This window comes from Lepidochelys kempii, chromosome 2, assembly GCF_965140265.1.
Source record: "Lepidochelys kempii isolate rLepKem1 chromosome 2, rLepKem1.hap2, whole genome shotgun sequence".
Lineage (NCBI taxonomy): Eukaryota > Metazoa > Chordata > Testudines > Cheloniidae > Lepidochelys > Lepidochelys kempii.
The window spans coordinates 131,548,833-131,576,701 of record NC_133257.1 but is presented as its reverse complement, the minus strand read 5'-3'; positions in this window follow the sequence as shown (position 1 = coordinate 131,576,701).

Genomic DNA, 27,869 nt, shown 5'->3' with positions numbered 1-27,869 from the left:
TCTGTTGTTGTGGAGGCTCAAGTCCAATGAAAATGAAGGAAGTCTTTGTCCCTAAGTGCCCTGAAAACAAGGCAGAGAAGAGCTCAGCATAAAGCTAATATCTTTATGCGCTTCATAAAGTCCTGCTTATCATTCCAGGTCTGATGTCACCGAGGTCTGATGTCTGATGTGTGGAAGAAGTGGCACCAGAAGCTGAGAAGTAGCGGTGTGAGCTGTATCAAGAGTTGGGTTAGATATTTCTGTACAGCTGTGGAGGTTTCCCATTACACAGTGCCAACAAAGGAGGCAGGCTCAGCTGCATGGTCTCATGCTTTGCCCCTAGAAGTTACTAGTCCATAGTGGAAGATGGATTGAAGCAGAAGGAAAGCTAAGGCATTTGCCATGGGAGAGAGTCAGTTTTACAAGCTCCGCCCTCCCTCCTTCTCTGTTTGGAAGTGTCAATGGGGGAAGCCTGATTTATTAATGGCAACAAGAGCACTTCCAAATTATCTGCTAGGGCTGTTAGTGCACCATCACGCTACCCTCCCCTCTCCAACCATGTATAAACAAGTGATGGGAAAAAATTGTGCAGTCTCTTAATAGTAATGTAGCAGATGTGCAAGTAGATCTTTAATCATAGAATCATAGAAGATTAGGGTTGGAAGAGACTCAGGAGGTCATCTAGTCCAACCCCCGGCTGAAAGCAGGACCAACACCAACTAAATCATCCCAGCCAGGGCTTTGTCAAACCGGGCCTTAAAAACCTCTAAGGATGGAGATTCCACCACATCTGTAGGTAACCCATTCCAGTGCTTCACCACCCTCCTAGTGAAATAGTGTTTCCTAATATCCAACCTAGACCTCCCCCACTGCAACTGGAGACCATTTCTCCTTGTTCTGTCATCTGCCACCACTGAGAGCAGCCGAGCTCCATCCTCTTTGGAACCCCTCTTCAGGTAATTGAAGGCTGCTATCAAATCCCCCCTCACTCTTCTCTTCTGCAGACTAAACAAGCCCATTTTCCTCTCCCTCTCCTCGTAAGTATGTACCCCAGCCCCCTGATCATTTTTGTTGCCCTCCACTGGATTCTCCAATTTGTCCACATCCTTTCTGTAATGGGGGAGCCCAAAATTGGACACAGTACTCCAGATGTGGCCACACCAGTGCCGCACAGAGGGGAATAATCACTTCCCTTGATCTGCTGGCAATGCTCCTACTAATGCAGCCCAATATGCTATTCGCATTCTTGGCAACAAGGGCACACTGCTGACTCATATCCAGCTTCTCATCCACTGTAATTCCTGGGTCCTTTTCTGCAGAACTGCTGCTCAGCCAGTCAGTCCCCAGCCTGTAGTGGTGCATGGGATTCTTCTGTCCTAAATGCAGGACTCTGCACTTGTCCTTGTTGAACCTCATCAGATTTCTTTTGGCCCAGTCCTCCAATTTGTCTAGGTCACTCTGGATCCTATCCCTACCCTCCACCATATCTACCTCTCCCCTCAGCTTAGTGTCCTCTGAGAACTTGCTAAGGGTGTAATCCATCCCATCATCCAGACCATTAATAAAGATGTTGAACAAAACCGGCCCCAGGACTGACCCCTGGGTTACTCCGCTTGACACCGGCTGCCAACTAGACATTGAGCCATTGATCACTACCCATTGAGCCCAACAATCTAGCCAGCTTTCTATCCACCTTATAGTCCATACATCTAATCCATACTTTTTTAACTTGCTGACAAGAATGCTGTGGGAGACGGTATCAAAGGCTTTGCTAAAGTCAAGATATATCACATCTACTGCTTTCCCCATGTCCTCAGAGCCAATTATCTCATCATAGAATGCAGTCAGGTTGGCCAGGCATGATTTGCCCTTGGTCAATCCATGTAGACTGCTCCTGATTACCTTCCTCTCCTCCAAGTGCTTCAAAATGGATTCCTTCAGGACCTGCTCCATGATTTTTTCAGGAACTGAGGTAAGGCTGACTGGTCTGTTGTTTCCCAGATTATCCCTCTTCCCTTTTTTAAAGATGGGCATTATATTTTCCTTTTTCCAATTGTCCAGGACCTCCCCTGATTATCACGAGTTTTCAGAGATGAATGGCCAATAGCTCTGCAATCACATCAGTGAATTCCCTCAGCACCCTTGGATGCATTAGATTTGGACCCATGGACTTGTGCATGTCCATCTTTTCTAAATAGTTCTTAACCTGTTCTTTCACCACTGAGGGCTACTCACCTCCTCCCCATATCATGTTGCCCAGGACAGCAGTGTGGGAGCTGACCTTGTCTGTGAAGACTGAGGCAAAAAAAAGCATTGAGTACTTCAGCTTTTTCCACATCATCTGTCACTAGGTTGCCTCCCCCATTCATTAAGGGGCCCATACTTTCCCTGACCTTTTTTTGTTGCTAACGTACGTGTAGAAACCCTTCTTGTTACCCTTCACATCTCTTACTAGCTACAACTCCATGTGTGTTTTGGCCTTCCTGATTTTACCCCTGCATGCTCAAGCAATATTTTTATACTCCTCCCTAGTCATCTGTCCAAGTTTCCACTTCCTGTAAGCTTCCTTTTTGTGTTTAAGCTCACTGAAGATTTCACTCTTAAGCCAAGCTGGTCACCTGCCATATTTGCTATTCTTTATGCACATAGGGATGGTTTGTCAAGATAGAGACATTCACCAGATATGTGTTAGCTCTAACAGTGGCAGTGTCTCACTGCAGGAACTGATTTTGCAACACTCTGTGCATCTGGTGGGATCTTTGCTCTTGTTTATCGAAAGGGATTCTGCCACTTTGCTCTGAAACAGAGTATTCCTTTTTGTTTTGCATATGGATTGCTGCTCCATTTGCTTTTGTATATAGCCTGGTATGATTTAAATATTGGTGTCTCAGGGCTATCTGAATTTCTCCCCTCTGCTGTCCATTTCCATTCTAGAATGGTTTTCATAATAGTGCTAGCCCCACAGTAGTTGTCTTATGTGTTAGAAATTTCCTGAGAAGTCAGGTCTTATGAGATTTCCAAGCCAAGAAGGGGGAAACTCATGGTTTGGCTCAGAAAGCAAAATATGGTTACCAGCTGTGAAATTCCCCTGTGCATTGTCTATACTCTACAGAACACGAGCACAGAAGAGCTTATGAATGTCACCTAATTCTGAACCAACCTGTCTTGCGTGGATTCAAAACCAAACACAAGTTGTTAACCCTTTGCTCTCCAACCTCCCTGCCCCCCTCCTGTAAATCTAAAATATACATACATGAACTGAAGGGGGGCGGGGGTTGAGATATTTTGTGAAATAAAACAATATGCTCCATACTCTTTCCTGTGCTGTTCTGTGATTGCTTCAGGACTGTCAGTCAGGAGGTGGGACACTTTCCATAAATCATGAACTGATATGACCAGAGGCTGGATTGGTCTCCATGCTCATTAGAGCAGCCTCAGGACTCCTCTAGAAGAGGTCTCTAGAACCTGCTTTACTAGCCTAGGATCGCAAGATGGCATAACACTCCAGTTTTACCCTGCATCTGTAATTTTCACTCCATGCATCTGAAGAAGTGTTTTTTTTTTTTACCCACAAAAGCTTATGCCCAAATAAATCTGTTAGTCTGTAAGGTGCTACCGGACTCCTTGCAGTTTTACCCCCTACCTCATCCTTATATGTTGCCTTACCTTCAACCTACACCAAGGAGATAATGGGGGAAGCAGATGGCATAAAGCTAGTTCTGTCAGAATTATACCAGCTAAAGAATACCTCATGCTAAGGAGCTCCCCCGCTGCACTTTTATGGCTGGTTTAAGGTCTTTTTCTGTTGTTGTTGTGAGGATCTAGCCCAAAATGTCTATGATATTTTGGTACAACAGCTCATCAGCTACTTTATTGTTTAGGAGCTATCCCCATAATCACATTGATGTGTGTACATTTATTTACCCTGGGAAAATTCTTCTTCGGTAATCTTGCTTAACAGAACCCAGATAGCATGGTGAAGAATACACCATCAAAGTGCATGTATAATAAAAACTATTAAAATTCTTTTTAGATCTCATGAAAATAGCTCACACTTTCATTATTATCATTGAAATATTTTGATATGTAGCCAAAACACTGATTACAAATCAAGCCTTCGCACCCCAAGAGATGTCCATTGTCTCTATGTTTCAGTCTGCCCTTTTCTCATTTACTGGCATGTTTTATTTTGGGGGTTTTTTTGGCTGCCTCTTTGATTGCACAGCCCATTTGATCACTCCCATTGTAATATGCCCTCTAATAAGGTGCAAAAAGGCTGTTAAACTCTGCACTGTGCTTGAGCCCAGGCCTGTCTCCACCCCTAAATTAATTGCAATAGTGGGGACCAACAAAGAAGGTAACTGGCAAATACTCAACACATTTGGTCTGGTCTGCAGGTAGCCAAATTTCTGAAACCATATCACTCTAGAGAGAGAGAGGAAAGATTGCAAGAATTAATTGTGGTTCTCTACTGTTATATCTAATCACTCCCAGCATATTTCCATGGTGTACCTCAGTCAAGCTGTTTAATTTGGAATCTAAATCTCATTTGTTTGCATAGGTTTACAGAGTGTAACAATATAATAAGAGTGTTCTTTTCATATGACAGGTTTCAGAGTAGCAGCCGTGTTAGTCTGTATCCGCAAAAAGAACAGGAGTACTTGTGGTACCTTAGAGACTAACAAATTTATTTGAGCATAAGCTTTTGTGAGCTACAGCTCACTTCATTGGATGCATGCACAAAAGCTTATGCTCAAATAAATTTGTTAGTCTCTAAGGTGCCACAAATATTCCTTTACTTTTCATATGAGACATATATATATATATATATATATATATATATATATATATATATATATATATTTGAGACATTTTACAATGCACAGTTGTTGGAATTTGTAATTATTCTATGAGTTTTACTGTAAGAGAGCTCATTTCTCCCACTACTGATATATAGCCGAGCTCTGCAAAGAAAGAAACTGGCAGGGCACATGTTTCTGAATCGTAATCAGGGATGCTGAAATATTTTACACGCTAAAGTTCCGTGTTTTTGTGTGTGTCTTGCAAAACTTGATCCTATTCCTTTTGCAAAGGCTATGCAGACAGAAGAACTAACTTTATACTCCCTTTATTGGGGGTGGAAGGTAGGGGGATTCTGTTTTCTGCAAACTTCAGATTGTGCCATACTTACTAATGTTTAGCAGCACCTTACTCTGTGAGTAGTCCCATCAAACCCAGTGGGACTGCACACTGAGTAAGGCTCGCTGCAGTATTAGCAATGGTAATGGAACCTGGTCTTATTCCATAGTTATTATGAAAATTCTCTTTTAGTGGAAGACCTCTGTATTTGGTATTTCATGTCAGCAATAATCCATGACAAAAGAATGGGAGAACGTTTCGAATGGGAGAACCTTGAGGAACTGGCTGCAGTCTGAATACATAATTCCACTGTGATGTATTAGAATCAAAAGTGGTGCGCTCACTGAGACAAATACATAGCTTCTGTGAAATACCACTAACTTTTGTCTACATGTAGTCTCCCTGTTTGTATGTTCCTTTCTTCATACAATAAGTGATATGCCTTGAAATTTTTATATATGCAGATATATACATATCAAACAGAGGCAAACTGGTTGTGTCACAAAAATCTTTTTAACTTGTAATTGTCAAAGGGCAAAGTCCTTAACTTGCTCTGAGCATGGCACAGACTAACCCTGGGCTAGGTTCTAAAACTCAACCTCCTTTTGTAGTTTCCCTTTATTTTTAACAACACAAACAAAACTTATCTTGAGCTTTTTTGATGAACAGGTTGATTCTAGTGTTTCCCCTCACACTACAAATCCTTTTCGCAGCTCTCAGCACTGGTAACTTGTCTTTGTGTTGGGGAATTCTATTAGAACAAGGAAAGATAAATGCTCCCATCTCAGGCTATGGAATGAGAGCAGCACCATCCTGCAAATATGTCTTGCAGAATCTCTCGTCCTCCTCCATAGTCTGAGATGGGAAGCCATTTTACTGGAGCTGAGAGCTGTGGAGAGGATCTGGTATTTGGAGTCTGATTTTTCCAAAGGTCAGGAATGCAAAGGCACACAGAAAAGTCGAAGTGCAAATATATACCTATTTTTCATGTGCAGTTACCATAGTTGTTCATGCAAATCAAATATCAGCACCCCTGGTACTTTGTGTGTACAAATATATAACAGTGTTTCTGTCTTGCTATTTGTATGCACAAATACCTCTTTGTGTGTAAAATTACTTTACTGGAAAATTAAGTGCAAACATTTACACTTATTTTTGCATGGATATTTATATACGTGATTCTTAGATTGAATATTCATACCATATCATATCTTCATACCAATCTTTTTTTTAACTAAAAAGCAGAAAAACAATTCTGCTGCACTGATCCTAGTCACTGAATAGATATGTAACATACATATTAAGATATTTTACATGAAGTGGTACTACTTACTGGAAAGGAGACTGATGCTTGCAGCACTATTATACCCACATAATCAATGCAGGCCTAAGGTGTATTGTTGTTTGCATTGGTAGTTTGCAATATCTGTAGCGTAGGGATGTTCAACTTTATGCACAGGAATATTGCATTTCAAGCAGAAACATTTTATTTGTTTAATAATGTAGAATTATTTATTCAGTAGATGCCAAATCCTGGACCTATACATTGTAGGGCGAACTGGTAGCAACCTCTATATTTAGGTTGCCCTATACCTTCTATTATAAATTATTCTTTTAACACTTTCTGAGAAGTTCTAAAACCTTCATAGTTTGCAGCAGGCCTTTGAAATTTGGCAGGGGGAAAGTACTTGGGCTAGAGAAGTGCCTTTTCTTGAGCACATGGAATTCCATTCAGGTTTAGCTGAGTTCTAAACTGTTAAAGTAACCTTTTCTCTTTTGTCACTTGTGCTCCTCAGGAAAATTTTGGTAATATGCCAGAATAAATGAAAACAAACCTGCTAAAGCCTTGGACCCTGCTGCCTCTAACGCAGCAACAGCAACACATTGCATTTGGCATTCCTGGATGTTGCCAGAGCACCCATAGCTACAGATGGCGACATGGAGGAAGACAGCAGGATCAGGCTTCCTTGTCCCTTTATCTTACCTGCTACAGCAGGCACATTACCTAAATGTCCCATCTACACTCACTCTCTCCCTTGCCTGAAAATGAGCAATCCCGGATGTTGCTACTGTTGTGGATATAAACAAACCCTCCAAAAACATAGGAATTTATATACAAAAATACTCCTATGTTTAAAAATGTTATTTAGGTTACAAAATCAAACACTCAGAAGTTTAGGAAATGCCATTTTAACTGTTGGCATACAATTTTAATTCAGCCCCCTTTTGTGTAAACATTGAGACAATTTTTAATAATGTAATCACATTCTATTTTTTTTTCCACAGGATCCCTGCTTCATTCATGTTATAAGTTGGATACACAAGTGGGCTGAACTAACTTCGCACAAGCGACTCTAAATCTGGCATTCCCTAACTTTCAAATGTTTGACTTTGCAGCTGAATTTTATTTTAATATCATTTTATATGTATAGTAGATTAAAACCCCATAACCATTACATGATAAAAGTAAAAAGAAGTGACTGGATAGCAGAAGTGGATCTGAGTTGCAAAGTTTGGTTCAGTATGCAAACACACCAAAAGTCAGTGTGTCAGCTCTGGGTTTTTGCCACCTCCCATCTACAAGGGAAAGAGACAATACACTAAATTCAACCCTGGAATTATTGGGCACGGTTTCTTTTTACTTACTTCTTTAATGGCATCTGATTAGTCTGGGCTCAGCTTGACCTAGTAAGATGAATAGTGGGTACATCTGTGATAACCACATGAGCTTGTTTACTAGAATTTAACTATCTGATGCAGCTATAGTGTTTTCATTTTACTCTTCAGATAGAGTTAAAGACCAATCTAATCGTAAAGCAACTTCTCTTAGAACTGGCAGCTATATGAAGAAGTTTAAATAAAAATGAAAAAGACGCTATGACATTTTATACTGTAGGCACTAACATAAGCTAACAAAAAATGTCCTCTCTCTAGTTCCACCTCAGGGCAGTGGCAGAGATTCTGCTTGCACTCACGAATTCCAAGCTAGTATGAAATTGCTGACTATGCTCTTTGCACGTGGACTGGAACTAGGTTCTGACCGAAAACACATTTTGGGAAAATGTCCTCAAGTTAGAGACACTTGCATTTGTACTTTCACGTTCATTTTGCACTAAACTGGAACTTTAGTATGCTGAGAATTTTTTTTCTCCCACACTAGTAACAAGATATTTTCTATTACAAGGGATGGGATTTTAATGCTGTGACCAAAACTGATTTTCATTCTCAGTCTGCCGGTTTCTTCAAATGTCTGCTGTGCCAGAGTGAAACAAGACACTGCTTCATCAATGATATTTTATTCACTTACACTTTCAACATAAATTTGCATTAATTGTCACAGGCAGAGCTGATTTTTGAGTGTTGTAAAATTTGATGATGAAGGAGGCCCCCAATTTGCAAATAAGTCCATATTTAATGTGAGACTTTGGAGTATGCTGGTGAGTGAGAGACAGGGAGGGGACCCTACAATAATAACCTTTCTAGGGACTGCCAAAATCCTGAAGCCAGAACTGGATAAACTGTTCAGACAGATGTCTAAGGAACCCCAGGTCAGCCATATTCCGTTACTCCAAATGAAATTTGAGCATTGCAACTTTGATTTGGAAAATGCAGGATTATTAACAGAACTACACAAATTCTTGCACGTTTGGTTCAAAAGGTTCTTTTTTTCTATATGAGAACCTGCCAGTATGCCCTAAACTTTCAATGAACCTCATTTTCCCCATTGTTAAACCTATAAACAGTTTGATTTCAGTGGTTTCATGTCTATTCACATGGGTGTTCTGGAAACAGGTGTGGGTTTTGGCATCAGCCCTGTTGTAACAAGAGAACTGATCTCAGGATAGAACTGGGCTGTAATTAGAAGAGCCAAACTATAAAATGGCATGAAGCAGTTTCCGCTAACTGGAAATATTACAGAAGATAATAACAAAATGGAAAGGTAAGTGCCTGCAAGAGTCAGACAGAAACAAAAGTTTGAAGAGAATGTTTTACGTCTGATGTGTTTTAGAGAGACAAGGTAGGTGAAGTAATATCCTTTCTTGGACCAACCTCTTGGTGACGAGACAAGCTTTTGAGCTTACTCAGAGCTCTTCTTCAGGTCTGGGAAACGTACTCAGAGTGTCACAGCTAAATATAAGGTAGAACAGATTAGAAGTTGACACAGGTTGCAAGAGACCATTCAAGTGAACACCTCTGCAGTTGTAGGACAAAAGACAGGTATGGATTCCAGATTGTTGCAATGAGTCACATCCAGATCAGACCGATCAGCACTCTCTCTCGCTTAGAAAAATCAGGTGCTTCTGTGGAGCCCAGCTAGCAAATCTTGATCACATGGGATAAACCAGTGTAATCAGGAACATAAGAGAAATACTGCCTATCTGACTTCCCTTCCATAATGTGACTTATCCCAATAAACCAGGTGGAAACTAAGTATAGTGGTACAAATTCCTGCACAGATATGTAGAGTTTGCAAATAATTACAAAGCGGCTTCAATCTCAGTCATAATGCTCTGATGTCTTTCCAAAGTGGTTCTGATGACGCTCTCGATCACAAAGCCAGTCAATGAAAGAAGGGTGCAACAGGGAACTCAGCACACAAGGAAGCTTCTACACTGTGGGTATCCCCGGTTCCAGGAACAACAACCCCTCCAGATCCATACACTCTTATAATTTAAATATGCCACTCCAAACCTTGCTGTGAATGTGTTCAGACTGGGATATTCAAAAAGTCCTGGTTCAGTTCGTAGTCAGTGTCAGGTTCTAGCCCAGCTCCTTTATCCACAGAAAAAATATGGCATCCAGCTTCTAGGATTTTTGAGTAAATATCATAGTGTTCAGCTCTCTGAATGGATGAGTGTTTGCTAATTCTGCCCTCCTGAGAGGAGAGGCAAATACCAAACAAGGAGAAACTACTCCCACTATATTATGTTTAGTCCCACTGATTGCTCATACAAGCTAGGATACCCTGATAAACTTTACCTAGTAGAAGGCCATGGGCCAAAACATGCCTATAATAACTACTGAAGGGAAAGAAGGAAAGATGAAGAAGAGCTGTTAGCACAGAGTAATGATATACTAGGGAGGAGGAGGGAATTATAAGACAAAGGGGAAGAAGGGAGAAAGGAAGGAAGAAGACATCTTGGGTATTGATGTAACTTAGGCCAACTGAACACAGGAGAAGTGAGTAAATGAAATGCATATGTGAGAATCCTATAGGGAGAAAGAACAAAAGGGAAAAAGAAAGCAATGTGGTTGAGGAATTAGTTTGCTTGAATGAAGAATCAAGCTTAAATTTACTGATTATTTTTCACCAGACAGAGAGAGCTATTGAGGAACAGAAAGAAGGGGGGAGGGTTGGAAGGATACAGAAAGGCAGACATTATCCTGAAAAATATTGAGGAAGATATTCAACAGAAGATTGAAAAATGTTAAATGCTAAAATATTCTAATGAAGTATCCTTCAGTAATAGTTTATTCTGTCTAATCTAATTGAAGGGGGAGCAAATTGATTTTCCTACCTCTGGGACAATTCTACCCTTTCCCTGGAGAGTGCTATTCTATTCCATTGCTGTCAGGAAGGACTTTTCTCTGTTGTTCATCAGGAAATTTGAAGACTGAAATTTTAGGGCATTACGATGCTTACCAATTTTAATTCTTTAAATTTTGTTCCTGGAAACCAAACAAAAGGATTAGATCTCAGTGAATTGCATGCAAAGTTTTCTGTTTCACACATCAGCTGTTTTTTCTGTTGTCATGTTCAGGAAAATGTGCTTAGGATTTTTTCCCCCTAACAATAGGAAAAGAAATGTTTTCAGATCTCTAGAACTTAAATATGACTGAGTGGATTTTGCCTGTTTGTTTGGGGGCAGGGGTGTGTGTGTGTGTGTTTGTTTAACACAACTTCCTTGAGGAGATGAAAGATGAACAATCTTAGTTCAAAAGATGAATGTTGTGGAAAATTATGAGCATGTGAAAAATAGGTTATAGGGAAACTCTTTTTCAGCCTTCACTCCTGCAGCTGTTATCAGACAACTGCTATAATGAAGGAAAAAATTGACGTCTCCATTTCCTTACTGACACAAGATTCAATAAAGCTGTTATGGTTCCCTCCAAACCTGGGCAATATGGATGTAGATGAGCAGCCTCAGATGTTAGATGAACAGTGACAATGTTTCATGTCTAAGTTGCACAATACTTACAGACACTTTTGTGAAATAAATATACTGTATGACTCTGTGTGTGACGCAGAGTGCAGGAAACTACCTGGTTCCCAATGAACTGAAGTTCAGCTCCATCTTTACCCTTATATATGTGTTCATTGTAAAATAGTCTGCTTGGGAAGGGGGTGAGATTAGGGAGAAAAATGCTATTTGGAAGGTAAGTATCCACAATCAGGGTCAGAGACTCCTAGCTGTGTTTGCTGGGTTTTTTTTTTTTTTTTTTACTTCCTCCCCTCCCTACTCTCCATGTTAACATCTTTAATCTTTAGGGAAAATATCTTTTTATTCTTGATCCTGCACTGAGGTCTACATGGACAGAGGTCCATGGGATTCTGCTCACCCACAGTTCAATATGGGGTCAGGAGGTAGGCTGGCAGGTGAGAGTCTTTGTTTATAGTAGCCTCTATTTCCAAACCCTATAGTAGGCATTTCTGATGCACCATCACTTTAGTTCCTAGGTTCCCCTATGACGTGGTTCTCAAAGTTATTTGACCAGGCCCCCCTTCTTTGTGTCTGGTTGTTTACGCCCCATCCCCACAAGTACATACCCCACCACCCAGCAGAGAGCAGCAGCAGCTGCTGGCTGGGTGCTCAGCTCTGATGGCAGTGTCGTGCCAACAGCAGCGCAGAAGTATGAGAAGCAATGTGAAAAGGGATATTTGTAATAACAATTCACAGCAGACTTAGCACCCCGTTGCCACTGTTATTTCTGCACTGCTGCTGCCACCCCAGGGCTGACAGCCAGAGCCCTGCTGCCTCTGGAGCAGGTTGGGGGGTAGAAGAGCCCAAGCCCAGACTGCTTGCTGGTGAGGGACTGAGGTGGAAGGGAAGGAGAGCCTGAGTTTGGATGGTGGGGCTCTGGCTGTCCCCTTTATTCCCACCTCCTGGGTGTGCACACCCCTTCGGCACCAGCCCCAGCCAGCCAGGGCTGACAGCCAGAGCTCTTAAAAAATAAAAATAAAAAAGCACACAGCCCATGCCACTCTTGACACATTCCCATGCTTCCCTTGGGAGGCCTGCCCCACGGTTTGAGAACTGCTGACCTATGATGTGAAATGTGTTCCACTGGATGTGTCTCCAATCATCTTACTCAATTTTTATTTATTTGCCATGCTTTCTTTTAACCTGCTTTTAAAATAAAACCGAAATGTTTTATGAGGCTCTGGTAGTGTGAAAGGAGAGTTGCTCTTCTAAATCTAATGTGAAAAATGCTCTCCACCTCTTGAACAATTTATATGCAGCATATACTGAAGACTGTATTGATCAATAGTGATATGTATTTACGTGCTTTTCTGTTGCATTAATCACTATAGTGTACTATTAAATGTAGCCACATGACATGACATTTTAGGGAACCCACAGAGAAGGTAAGTGACTTGCTCAAGGTCAAACAAGAAGTCTGTAATGGAGCTGGAAACTGAACCAGTCCCGTTTCTCTCTTGAGTGCCTTAATCAAAATATCATCCTTCCTCTGTTATTCTAACAACATTTATGTCATTAATCACAAAACAGAAAATGTATAGGGAGAATTTGCATCCATTCATAATGTTGTAACAGACATTATATTGTTGATTTATTTATTTTTTAAAGTTATTCATGTATTGAAGAGGAAATTGCTGATTGAGGAGCAGGGACTCATATGGGATCCATGCTTCAAAGAGTTAACTTTGGTTTTACGCAACACAGAAATGCAGTAAATTCTGTCCTGTAGTTTCCTGCTTTGATCAAAGGCTACTACGCCATAGTAGTTGTCCTATGGGCCTTTAGTCCTATGTTTGCTGATTCAGTTTTGGCTTTGGAACAGGGCTAGGACCTCCCAACTTGAAATCTTTTTTTTTTTTTCCTTACAGATACATTTCTTGCATTTAAAAGACATCTTTAAAAAAATTTTGATACGAACAGATTTAAATGTTTCTCTTAGCTAGAGCTGTACTTTGCAATCAGCTTTGCTTTGAAACCACATTTAGAATATCAAGTGAATTGTATAATAAAACTACCCCTTTGAAGAGAAATAAATGTGGACAATTCTTACAGGCTATGATTTTACCTTGGGTTTATTTTTTTTTAAATGTGTAAATAATTTTTTTAAAACTTTTTTTACAACAAAAAAGATATTTCAAAGTTATAAAACCAGGATTTTGGCTCAGATACTCCAAAGGAGCCTAAAAAGGAGCCTAAATACCTGTAAGGATCCAAACCTTCCGGTCATTTTTTTTTGCTGAGCTTATGTGACCCCTTTATTCTGCTTGGATCCATTAAGGACCCTATATCAGTGAAGGAAGTTAGCACTGCCTGTGTGCAGCTATGGGAGAATTGTGCAAAATACCCCACGACAGTGAGTGTCAGTGTCCACATCGGCTCGGGCTTGCGCTGTGGAACTAAAGAAAGCAGTGTAGACGTCCCACTTGGGCTAGAGCCCAGAGTCAGAAATCTAGCGAGGAGAGTGAGCCAGTACTTACTCATCAAAAGTATCATATTTGGTACTGAGTCATTCAGGGAACGTGGAGTACATCTCTCTGAAAGGGGTGCTAACTTACTTTTGGCCAGTGTTAGGAAGGGAATTGTTAGCTATTTGGGAACCTGGCTCAGGGCCGGATGGGATGTAACTCCCTTTCCCCGGTTCCTTAATCCTCTGTCACCAAGGTGCCCCATTCTGGCAACAGATGTGGGATACACAATTATGAGTCTATACCCAGGTATTTGCCTAGACATGCCTAGATGGGCAAGTTTCCCCTGTGATTGCTGTATTCAGGATATTTCACTGAAGGAGGTCATGCATGGTCTCTGCTGAAAGTTAAAAACTTGTTGGTTGTCATGGTTATTATAGGATGTATGTACGGATAATATTTTAGGACTTATGTGATATGTAGAACATTATGTTCCAAAGCTGCTAGAGGTGAAACTAGTCACCAGGAACCAGACAGCTTTTAGAGCTAATCCAATCAGGAGTGAGAACAATTGACCCAGCCCACCAAGTGTTTAGAATCTAGACCAAGTGCATGTTTGAGCCTTTACAAAGCACCGAAGAGCCCAAGAAAAAGACTTTGAATAGTAGGGCCATCAGGAATGAACTGAAATTAAGGAAACACCCTGACTATGAAAAGAAACAAAAGATCTGGAACTGTATTATAGGGCAAGGAAGGGCACAAGATGACATACATTATGATACTCTGTCAGCATGAGTGTCTTAGGAAAAATGGATCCCAGCTTTCTGGACTGGACAAGCACTGTCTGTAGTGACCATTGGGAAAAGAATACCTTGTTACACAGGAAAGGAACTTGTTAATAAGTATAGACTCTAGATTGTGTTTTATATTTTTCTTCTAGCTGTAAACATGTTTCCAATTTTTATTCTTGCTTCTATTTGAATCTTTATCTTGAGTTTTTTGCAAACTTCTGTTTGGTTTTACTACAGACATGACTAACTTGCTTTGTTCTAAGGAGAGTGTTGAAATGAGATGAAGCTAGTTGTAAGGACTCCTGGGTTCCTGGACAGCTCTCACATCTGGCTGCCACTGGGCCGCTCACCCAGAACTATTGGAAGTGAGGGGCTAATAGTGCTCCCAGAGGCACTGCCCACAATGATTCTGATTCGGGATAATGACTGGCCTCAGCAGTTGGCCCAGCCATACTATTTAAAACAGAAGGAAGCACAGGATGTTGCCTAACCATCTCAGAGACTTTCTTACTGGCTCCAGAACTGGATCTGACTCTTGCTTGATCCCTGGTTTCTGATTCTGGCTCTGATCCTAGCTTGGTTCCTGATTCTCACTCTTCCCCCCGGCTTGGTTCCTGACTGTGACTCTGACCCTGACTTGCACTATGTTTGACTTCCCTACTCTGACAACTAGGTCATACTGCCCATGTCCCAGTCCTGACAGGTTGCTCTGACCACTAGCCCCTTGGGGTAGGCTCTGCCAGGTATGGATCCAGAATAGTTCCTCTTGCCCCATGGGAGGCATTGCCCAAACAGGTAGCCTGCCTTCAGGCCTACAACCTAGCAATGCAGGCACAGGCTGCAGACATTGCAGGACCAAGTGCTCCAACTTTGCACGGAGAATGCTGTGCTTTGGATCCAATCTTATGCACTATCACACCTCAACCATCACCCATTATCCCCCTGCCAAAGCCTGCAATGAGGCAGCCCAGCTGTACCAGTTCTGGTGAGGCCTGTAAGAAGAAATCAAGGATGAGCTGTCTCAGATCAAGACCCCAGCAGACCAGGACGCTTTTATTGATTTCACCACCTGCATCAATAATTGATTGTGGGAATGGCAGGAATACAGAAGCAGAATGATACATTTCCCAGGGACCATGAGCGAGATTACACAGCCTGGCCAGATCACCCATGCATCTTGACCTCCAACTCCCCTCCCAGTACAGAGATCACACTGTATTTAAAAACACCAAAAAAGAAAATGAATTGTCTACCATCACACTGGAAGCATGGCTACCCATAGAATTTATGGGATGGCATTTATGCAATGTTGAAGCCCAAGTTAGCCACCCTATGGCTTTACCTTCAAGAAAACCTGGCCAAGAGATTTATTCACAAATCCACCTTGCCCACTGGGATGCCAGTACTCTTTGTAAAGAAGAAGGATGAAAGCCTCTGATTATTCATGGATTACCCATGTGACTCTGAACCAAATCACAATCAGGAATGACTATCCACTGCCTCTCATCCCCGAGCTGTTGAACCTTGTGGAGTCTGCTTAACCTGTCATGGGGATGATCATTTGGTATGCATTACAGCAGGGAATGAATTAAAAAAACCCTGCCTTTTGAACAAGATATGGTCACTTTGAATATCTCGTAATGCCATTTGGTTTGAAAAATGTACCCACCACATTCCAGCATTTTAACCATGATCTGTTTGGGTATGTGATGGAGCAGTATGTGGTGGTATATCTGGATGACATTCTGATTTTCTCTGATGGTGCAGAGCAACACACCCTGCATGTCCTCAAAAGGCTACACCAGCATGGCCTCTACACCAGGGGTTTTCAAAGGGGGGGGTCGGGACCCCCCAGGGGGTCATGAGGTTATTACTTGGGGGGGAGAGGGTTGTGAGCTGTCAGCCCCCACCTCCAAACCCCACTTTACCTCCAGCATTTTTAATGGTGTTAAATATGTAAAAAAGTGTTTTTAATTTATTAGGGGGGTCACACGCAGAGGCTTGATGTGTGAAAGGGGTCACCAGTGCAAAAGTTTGAGAACTAAGCTAGAAAAGTGCAACATTCTTCACTCTTCCATAGAGTTTTGGGGTTTTTTCCTTCCTTAGAGGGTGTCAAGATGGACCCACACAAGGTGAAGGTTGTTCTCAATTGGATGGCACCTTGGTGGAACAGTCATGACCTGCAGCATTCACTAATTTGCCTGTGAAAGGCTAAAATGAATATTCATTTCCGCCCCCAGAGTGGTCCATCCTGATCCAACATAAGCCTTCACTGTCTAAACAGGATACTCCAATGTGACAACTGGGGCAGCGCTTTCCCAGAGTTGTACCCAATACCCAAACATATATTGTATCGATGTGCTTTCTATTCCAGGAAAATCAGCCCCGCAGAACAAATCTATTAAATCCTGGGCAAGGAGCTACTTGTGAATAAGACTGTCTTTCAGAATGGTGTCACTATCTCAAAGGGGCCAACCATAATAACTTGGAATATCTGTGCAAGGCCAAGGCCCTTAATGAACAACCACTTTGCTGGGCCTTGTTCTTCTCATGCTTATATTTTGTTATTTCCTGTCATCTTGGTCCTAAAAATAGCAAGCCTGATTCAATGACCCTGAACAGAGAGCATCTTGCTGCCCGAAAGGCCCAAGCCCTGAAGCCTCTATCATCCTCAAGCCCCAGAACTTTCTTTGAACAGTCCCTTGTCAAGACCTCCTTACCTAGATCCAATTGACCTCAACCAAATTATCCCCCCAACAAACAGGAAGCATTAAACTAGGGAGACTCCAGCATCTATTATGGGACAGTCTATGTGTTTTCCCTGTGCCCTTGTGGATTGTAGCTCTGCAAGAATGCCACAGCTCCCCTCAGGCAGGGCATTCGAAGACCGAGCTTCTTGCCCTACAGTTCTTTTGGTGGTGCCTCATGCAAGTCACAATACAGACCTAAAAAAACAATGAGGAGTCAAGTGGCAACTTAAAGACTAACAGATTTATTTGGGCATAAGCGTCCATGGGTAAAAAACCCACTTCTTCCTATGAAAGCTTTTTACCCACAAAAGCTTATGCCCAAATAAATCTGTTAGTTTTTAAACTGCCACCGAACTCCTTGTTGTTTTTGTAGATACAGACTAACACGGCTACCCCTCTGATACTTAATACAGACCTATATCATCTCTTGTAACACCTGTGCCAACATGCCACATAATAAAGAACCAGGAGGTACCATTCAGACTCTGAGCAGTTATCGCCCTAGACTTCATAGTGATTTCAAGTGATTTACAGCAATCTTGAATGTTGTATACCACTTCTCCTAGAAGGTTCACTTTGTTTCCTGAATCAGCCTGCTCTCCTCCTGTCTCTGGGTGGACCAAGTCATTCACCATCCTGGTCTTCCATCTCCAATCATAGCCCACAAATTGTCTGCTGTTTCTGGTGGGAGGCCAACCTCATGCTCCAACCTCTCATCCACATACTGCTCTCAGACAAATGGCCAAATGGGGAGAAAAAATAAAAATCTGCATAAGTATTTCTGGTGCGGTATAAATTATCATCAGAATGATTGGTCTTCTCTACTACCCTTGGAAGACTTTGTGTACAACAACACAGAACATGCCTCTTCAGTGAAAAGCCCATTCTTTTCAAATTATGGCTTCTACTCTCATTTCCATCCAGAGCTACACGTAACTTCCTCCAACTCCACAGCTGCAGACTGGGTACAACTGATATGCCAGACCAAAGAGGACCAGAAAACCCAGCTGGAAGATGCTAAGAAAAGTTACAAACACTATACATATGTCATAAGCATATTCCCATAAAGCCTTATGGGTTGCAAAGTCACACTTACCCTATATATTTTTTAAGTATGGTAGGTATAAAATTATAAATCTATTTCTTTTTAGCTGAATAATTTTCTTTGGTCAATCATACCTGAGTTCCTTTCTAGTACAAACATGACATGCTTATTATCATCTGGGTCTAAACAAACATGGAACTTCCATTAACTTTGAAATCTGAATGCAAAAGAAGTGGAGACCAGATACCATAGTGCTGTTTCGCTTTGAATCAGTTATCCTTAGAGGAAAGTACACATTGGTATGTATAGCCACCCAAAGGGTTTAGCTCACCAGCTGTACCACCATCTTTTGCATATATTTACTTAGCCTCCTGGGCAGAAAACATGTTTAGTCTAAATTCTGAGCCAGTAAGAAAGCTAGATTCTATAGCAATGAAGCCCTAATGGGAAATATTTGAGAGGATAAAGAAAAAGGCTATGCAGCACTTCCTGTAATACCATTTTTACATGTTCTTTGACTAAAATGTCACAAAAGAATTAAAGGGGCAGGGGAATAATCCATAAAGTTAATGACTGGGGAAGGATATGAGTAATAAGATACTATAAAAAGCTTAACAAGGGTGTAATAGATGCTTTGAAATTAGTGATTTTTGATAAAGTGCTTATAATAAAGTCAAACTTACAGGGAATGTTAGTGGATTACACTTCACACAGGAAGGAAGTTTAGTTGAAATTTCTATATAACAGTACTTATACTCCTCCTGTAGCTCAATACGAAATGCAAATTGAGTCATATACTAGATGCATTCCTACATTACAGGCATTAATGGCTCTATTCATTATTATTTTGTTTCATGTTATTCTGTGATGCATTATCTTTTAGAACTGCAGCACCTTTATTCTGCCTGAAATATTTAGAGACAGGGGCAAGGGATCTTGATGTTTATAAGGTAACTGAAATTATGGGAATGGATTTACAGCTTTTTGGTTCTACCTCATCAAAAACCATTCCAGCAGTGGAACACATTAATCTTCTAGATATAAAGGGCCATGTCTCAGAGTCAAATAGCAAATCAGAAATCATGCTAATAATTAGACAGGACAACATATTTTCTTTTGTATTCTCTCAAGAAATTTTTTAGACAGGTATTCAAATCAGTCTAAAGCTGGAACAAATGTACTCTGCACCCACAAACTGACAGCTTGTTTTATGTTTAGGACCCTACCAAATTCGTGGCCATGAAAAACACATCATGGACTGTGAAATCTGGTCTCCCCTGGTGAAATCTGGTCTTTTGTGTGCTTTTATCCTCTACTATACAGATTTCACAGGGGAGACCAGTGTTACTCAAATTGGGTGTCCTGACCCAAAAGGCAGTTGAGGAGGGGGTCACAAGGTTATTTTAGGAGGGTCGTGGTATTGCCACCCTTACTTCTGTGCTGCCTTCAGAGTTAGGTGGCCAGAGAGTGGTGGCTCTGACAGCAGTGCCCTGCCAGCAGCAGCACTGAAGTGAGCGTGACAATAACATACCATGCCAGCCTTTCTTCTGCATTGCTATCTTCAGAACTGGGTGGCTAGAGAGGGTGGTTCCTGAATGAGGGCCCAAATCTGTAGGCAGCCGCACAGAAGTAAGGGTGGCAATACCATACCATGCCATCCTTACTTCTGTGCTGCTGCTGGTGGCGGCTCTGCCTTCAGAGCTGGACTCCTGGCCAGCAGCCACTGCTCTCCAACTGCTTAGCTCTGAAGGCAGCTCTGCTGCCAGCAACAGCGCAGAATAAGGGTAGCAGTACCATAACCCCCTCTACAACAACCTTGTGACCCTCCTCCAACTCCTTTTTGGGTCAGGATAGGTACACTTACAACACCATGAAATTTCAGATTTAAATAGCTGAAATCATGAAATTTATGATTTTTGAAATCCTTTGACCATGAAATTGACCAAAATGGATCATGAATTTGGTAGGGCCCTATTTATGTTCCATAGAGCTAATGCCACAGAACATGAATGGCATGAATAATGATTAGACTCAGAAGGTGCTAAATACTGGGACCATGCCCTGCCAAAACTCAAGCTGCCAGCCATTGTAAATTAATACAGTAGAATGATACTAGGAAATACAATATTTTAACCCTTTAGTTAAGTAACTCATACAATTAGCTAGACCCTAGTTTATTTAGAAAAAGAATAGATCATGATTAGGGAAGTCAGTTAATCACAGTGAACTCATGTGATTAATCAAAAAATTAATCATGATTAAAAAAATTAATCGTGATTAATCACAGTTTTAATCTCACTGTTAAATATTAGAATACCGATTGAAATTTATTAAATATTTTTTATGTTTTCCTACATTTTCAAATATATTTATTTCAATTACAACACAGAATACAAAGTGTACAGTGCTCACTTTATATTATTATTTTTATTACAAATATTTGCACTGTAAAAATGATAAACAAAAGAAACAGTATTTTTCGGTTCACCTCATACAAGTACTGTAGTGCAATGTCTTTATTGTGAAAGTGCAGTTTTCAAATGTAGATTTTTTTTTGTTACAAAACTGCACTCAAAAACAAAACAATGTAAATCTTTAGTGCCTACAAGTCCACTCAGTACTACTTCTTGATCAGCCAATAACTGAGACAAACAAGTTTGTTTACATTTACGGGAGATAATGCTGCCTGATTCTTATTTACAGTGTCACCAGACAGTGAGAACAGGCATTCGCATGGCTCTGTTGTAGGTGGAGTTGCAAGATATTTACTTGCCAGATGCACTAAAGTTCTACATTGTTTTAATTTTAAGTGTAGTTATTTTTGTACATAAGTCTACATTTTTTAAAGTTCAACTTTCATGACAAAGACATTGAACTACACTACCTGTATGAGATGAATTGAAAAATACTATTTCCTTTTTCATTTTTACAGTGAAAATATTTGTAACCAAAAATAAATATAAAATGAGCACTGTACACTTTGTATTCTGTGTTGTAATTAAAATCAATATATTTGAAAGTGCAGAAAACATCCACAAATATTTAAATAAATGATTTTTTATTATTGTTTAACAGTGTAAATTAAGACTATATTTTAGTCACAGGTATTTTTAGTTTAAGTCATGGACAGGTCACGAGCAGTAAACAAAAATTCACAACCCGTGACCTGTCCATGATTTCTACTATATACCCTTGAACCACAGTCAATGAGAGCTGTGGGGGCAGGGCCCACAGGCAGAGGCAGTGTGCAGAGCTGCCTGGCCACGCCTCTGCCTAAGAGCTGAGTGAGGGCGAGCCCCCCGAAGTAAGCGTCGCCCACAGCCTGCCTCACCCCATCCAGTGCCCCAACCTTACTCCCTCCCACACCCAAACTCCTGCTGCTACTGGGGGAGGGAGGCGCGGTGGCCTGAGAGTGCCCCAGCAGTGGTTGGTGCGACTCGCACAGGTGCTGCCTGAGCTACCTCCATGCTAGGCGCACCGGCTGCTGCAGAAGTCACGGAGGTCACGGAAAGTCATGGAAACCGTGACTTCTGTGCCTCCCATGACAAACTCGCAGCCTTAATCATGATGATTTTTTTAATCATTTGACAGCCCTTGTCATTATTTATGTTTATCACCCTGATCCTCATCCTGTATGTGTGTCCCTTTCCCAGACACACTTCATCTGCCTTTGGCCCTGACTCTCAGCTAGTTTAAATTGTTGTAGATCCAGTGACTTCAACTGTCTCCAAAAATTTACCCAAGTTGAGGGTCTGGCCCTTTGTCTTTGTAAGGCCCCATCCCTGTACTGGATAGCACCTGGGTGGGATACCGTGTGGGCGCACTGGTCCATTTGCAACTTTGAATTGCAGGATTGAAAGGAATGTTTTTGAGTTAGGAATGATATTTTCCCTTCTGTTTAGGAAACTAGTTATACTTTAGGAACTATTGTCATGTAATAGGTAAATTATGATAATAAATTAAACATAGGGCTGGTGAAAGACACCAGCTTGACAGCTCACATCTTCATTTTATCCACAGCCAATGAATGGGCAGCACTGCAAGTGTCACCATGCTATTGATGTAGCTCAACTCAATCTTAAGGATACTCTGAATCTAGGATTCAGAGGATATTGGTTCATTTTGAAAGCATTCGATCCTTGGCTTCTCTGTTAAGACTGCTACAAAGTGCTCCAAAAAATGCCAGTTATGGGGGAGGTGGGTTGTGCACAGCTGTATGCTAGCAATTAGTCTGGACCCTGGATTAGCAGATGGCAAGTCTGTTGTTTCAGTTAATTAAGGATTTATATGAATATCAAAATTAAACAAATACAATTATTGAGTTGCTTTCCTCCCTCCTCCTCAACAACTAGCAGGACTTCATCCACTACAAAACACAAAATGACCTAGGTTGGATTCAGACAGTTGACATAGCAGTGAAAAGTTCATTACACAATTAGCAGTTTCATGAACCATTCACTCCTTAATATTGTATTTTTAGATAATTACTAGATTGATTCAGGATTATCAACCAGTGATTAACTCCCTCCCTCCCACACCCCCTTATTTTTCAGTGAAGTGTTTTCATCAAGCCTTCTAACCGATAGAAGCAGAGTTGATTTTTTTGTGTGTGCCCAGAATGATGTCACGGGTCCTTCACTTGGTCAATAGGGTTCAGCCTTCACCTTTCCAGTCAGTTTTCTCATGCCACCCATGGCTAACAATGACAAAGAAGAATCTATATCTATATCCCCCTGGATATAGTTTTCAGGGCTACACCTACTACTGGCTGTAACCACCTCTCAGTCTTCCTTCCACCTACTGAAGAATAAACCTGCTCTGGCAGCCTGATTAATCTTTAACCCAAACTCCACATCTAGAAACTTCACTATTGACACGTCTGCCATTACAGACCTGAAACCACTTAGCGCTGAGCTCATGTGGTGCAAATTTCTCTCTCTTCCTCCATCACCATGGATGGCTCCATATGGTGTGGATGCACGAGAGATGGCAGAGCAAGATCTCTATAGACCACTAAGAGTGTACAGAGCATCCATACACAATGTAGCTTGTCTCTTAAAGGTACACATTTATATTTTCTCTTGTGCATTCATTCGGCCCCTGATTTTCATCCACTCCTTCCAGTGTCATTGCATGCCACTTCTGTTTTAAATGTGGCAGTGTTTCATTAAAGTACCATATGACAGTTTTTGCTTTCTGACTGTCACTACCAATCTCTTTCCAGAGTATGCTACACGGACCTTTCAGAAATCTACATTACATGAATATGTATTTGTTCCTTTAATGCATGTGCGTATGGTCTCCCCAGTGGAATCCACTTAGAGCAGCTCTGGCATCATCTGAACACAAATTAACAAATGTTGCCCTTATTTGTTGGATAATTTGATGAATAACAGCAAAAAAATGTCAAATCCAGTATTCATTTTTGGTGTTATTTTCACACTGGCACATATTTGCTGAACAAATAGGTTTGCTGCACACTCTACATATTACCCCTTATGTTGGATAATTTACCTTTGTTTATGGGCATTCCTAACCACCACAAATTACTGCAGCATGTGCTACATTTTCTACTTTGTCTAATCTGTTTTGGAAGGCACAAATCACAATGCTGTCAGCGTAACCAAACGCGTTCAGCTACAAACTGCTTGGTTCTTCAGCTCTATAGGCATCATTTGTTTGTATTAAGACTTAAGCCAGGTTCTCTGAATAGCTTAGTTTTTACCTTTAAGGATTAGACTCCCTTGTAGTTCTTATTAATTAAATTGCCTATGAGTTGTTCAGACTTAAAAGAGAGTCATTAGTTTCTTAATGTACAAGAATAGTGATAAAATATTCACCCATCTGATTTCTGCTAAAGACCATGTCCCTTTTCCATATGATATTTTTCCTAGGGTTCTACAAGTGGTTGAAATTTTACAATTAGCTTTTCATATTTGTGCTAAGTGTTGACTTGCAGTCTTTATGACTTAGGCTCATCAGTTTAGCAGCCACACATACATGGCTCATTTTACAGCACCTTTGACACTACTGTCTTTAAGCTGCATTGTATTCTTGCAAAGTACTACAATGTGATCCATAAAAAGGAGGAATTTTTTGTCTATACTTGCTCTATTTTGTCAAGTTGCCTCAGGTTCTTTGGGGCTTTTAACACATCTAAAACAGTTCATTACTGTTATCCTAAACCAAAATAGAACACAGCAAAATAGAAATATGAACAAATAATGCCAATACCTTACTGAAAAAGTATAGTTTAAATAGTCTGTACAGTTTTACAGTATGTTCTGTTTCTAACACAATGTATTGCTAAGAAAAGGTGGTTTATTGATTTTAATTACTCAGTACAGGTAATATTCAAAAGTTAAACACTTCTGATAAATAATTGATAAAATAACTTGCACTAATATTTATTCTGTGTATTGTGATTGCACATAGAGGCCAGAACCAGAGCAAGGCCCCATTGTGCGAGAGGCACTTCACAAATATGTAGTAAATGGTTGTGCATGAAGATCTCCCAGTCACTAGATGTCTCTTGTGACTAACTGGATGGTTGTGGAGGTTATAATAATACTTCCTTCCCTAGAGAAAGTTGATCTGATCTGAAGCCACAGACTCAAACACTTAAATGTCTAGGCTATGTATAGGCCTCTGTTTTGATGTTTTTGCATGCAAACCCAGGATGTATGTTCAAACTTGATACAGGCATTGATTCTTTGGCATGCCTACGCTTGCATCCATCTGTCAGGTTATCATTGTGCCCAGTCAACAGACAGTAGATTAAGTTAAAAAGTGTCACCGTATGCTTTATTACAAGACAGCACATCAGTGACTAATGTAGACATTATACTGCCAAATACTAGCTGTATCCCATGTCATGCTCTCTCGTAGACAGTAAGTGAGAGACAGGACAAGACTGCAAAAGGGGTATGTCTTCAGATATACCTCTTCTTTAAAAGCTTAGACCTCTTTAACTTCTTGATATTGCATTTCTGTTCTTTTAATTTTAAACTAAACATTTCCTCCTATCCCTTACATAGTATGGCATGTGTGTGTGATTTTTCCCCCATCACGTGCGCCTCAGAGATGAAGGTTAAGTTCTGTTAAACCATGTGCTCTTTCGTACCTGACCATAGATTTGGTTTATGACCCTTAACTATCCGTTCCTATTAGTAGTGTATTGATCATAAATTAACATGTAAGTTACAGCATAGCAGACATCATGAGATGTTGGGCATGGAAGAAAATGAAGTTCCTCATAATTTTGGATTGGATTCTGCTACTTTCATTCTCTTTGAGCAGTACCTTACTGTGCAAGCCATTTCAGGAAAACTAAGGTATCAGTTTGCCGAGTTAGGTGCTACACAGCAACAATAAAAGTGGCAGAACTGGACTCTATGCTGAATGCTGCAAGCTGAGGTGATTTTGTTAAATTGGGGTCTAGGTCTCCCATTTCCACACCAGAAGGTCCTTTTGGAGGTGCTGAATCAGAGCAGCTGTCAAAATGGAAAGGGACAACATTAATCTTTGCAGCTGGCTTATAAGCATTAGGCAAACACAGAAAAAAATGTACGATCATTGTAAAGTTAAATAGGTCAGCATTTTCATGAATTAAAATTCACTGATTGCCAAGGTACCGGAGTAATTTAGAGTGTTGCTAATCCTGATTGTTATATAAGATCCTTCCATTCAGAAGCTATCATTCTGAGATATATGTATTTCAAATCCTTCGGAACTGAGCTGACACTCCATATTCAAACCATACATTTTCAGATCAGTTCAGTGAAGACAGTTGGAGACATTTTAAAATTGATGACTTATAATAAAAGATTTAGTGTGAAATCTTGGCAAATGAATTATGTTATGCAAATGGATGAGCATGATTTTTCCTGGCAAGTGCTTTTTGCAAGAGCTTCGTAGCAAGGATTATTTTTAGGGCTAATTCCTCTGGCTCAAGTGCAGTAAACACTACAAAATAATGCAGAATGGGTGAGGTGTTTTTTCCCCCCCTGGAGTTGCCCAGATTCAATATGCAGAGAGTCCAGGTTGTGCGTGGAGCAGAGAACGTCAATTCAGTGTGCATCAAGAGCCATTGCTCTATAACAGCTGCATAAGGAAATGTAGTAACCAGAGTGAAAAGTGAAGGCGTGATATTATTGGCCTATTATCAAGTTAGAAATAACTGGAGTACCTCAAATACCACTGTGTGGTAAATGTTAATGTTTTAGTGACAAGTACTGTAGAATCTATATTTGTTCTACAAAGTGAGCCCAGATGCCAAATGAGATAATGAGAAAAACAGTTTACACTGGTTTGTGGGCAAAACAGATACGGACAAATGTTTTGCCTGTTGCATCATAGATTGGAAATTTAGCCAAAGAAGCATAGTCTTGTTATGATCAAGCTTAGTGACTAAAATGGTTTATTTTATTAACATGGAAAGCATGTTAATGTTTGGGAGTTGTAGACTACAGTCTTACAGTTACAGCCCTGGGTAACCTTGAAAAGGCCTCTTTTTTCATTTGAACGATAAAGAAAGGAATTCACTGAGATGATTTTTTTTTAATTTTGTTTTAGGATTATTATATTTTTGATATCATTTACATCAAGGACCCTGCATTAAGGCTTTTCTGTGTAAGTGACTGTATTACACCTTTATGAAAATTTTACTGTGCTTTGTTGTGTGGCACTCTGTTTTGGAAAAGAGGGAAAACCAGCAGCTTGGAAAAGAAGAGGAAACAAGATTATCAATTGATTTCCAACATGGGTTTACAAAGGACAGGGCTTGTCAGATAAATCTGATGGAGTTCTTTGAAAGGCTGACAAAAAATAATGGAAAAGGGGTGAATGTGATCTATGGATTTTAGTAAAGGCATTTGTTAAAGTGCCACACAGGGGCTAATCTAAAAGGTCAAAAGTATGAGTACGAATGTTAGCTTGACTGAAAGCTGGCTGGAGGGCGGGCGGGCGGGCGGGGGGGGGTGGGAGGGGGGGCGGCGAGAGTGCTATAATTAGCTGTCTCAAGTGAGGCCCTGCAAAGCTGAGCGTTGGCAGTAATTTTATTTAACACTTTTATACAAAAATGATTTTGAAGCTGATTTTGTACCTCTTTACTGATGACACAAAGATAGGAGGAGCAATTATAAGAGCTGAGGAAGGCAACATATTACAGTTTGTCCTAGATAGATTGAGGAAGTACTACAAAAGGAAATGTGGCAACTGGAGTTCAATCTCAAAGTGTGAAGCCATTGATCTGGGCAGCAATAATAGCAAAGACAATATATCATGAAAGAAATAGTACTGAAGGAAGTCAAAGGACAAAGGAACCTAGAAGTCTGTACTTTTGGAATGGAGGTTTAGAGTGTATCAGCAGCAAGAAAAGCAATTGGAGGAATTATATTTAATTCAAAAGAGATTCTACTGTACTGCACTCATTGGGATGTATCTGACAAGTTGTGGAATCTGTTACCTAAGAATTAGGGGGGAAAAAAGCCATCTGGAGTAACCAGGGCTACAAGAATTAATTTGAAGATGAAATGGTATGTACTGTAGGAAGTCCT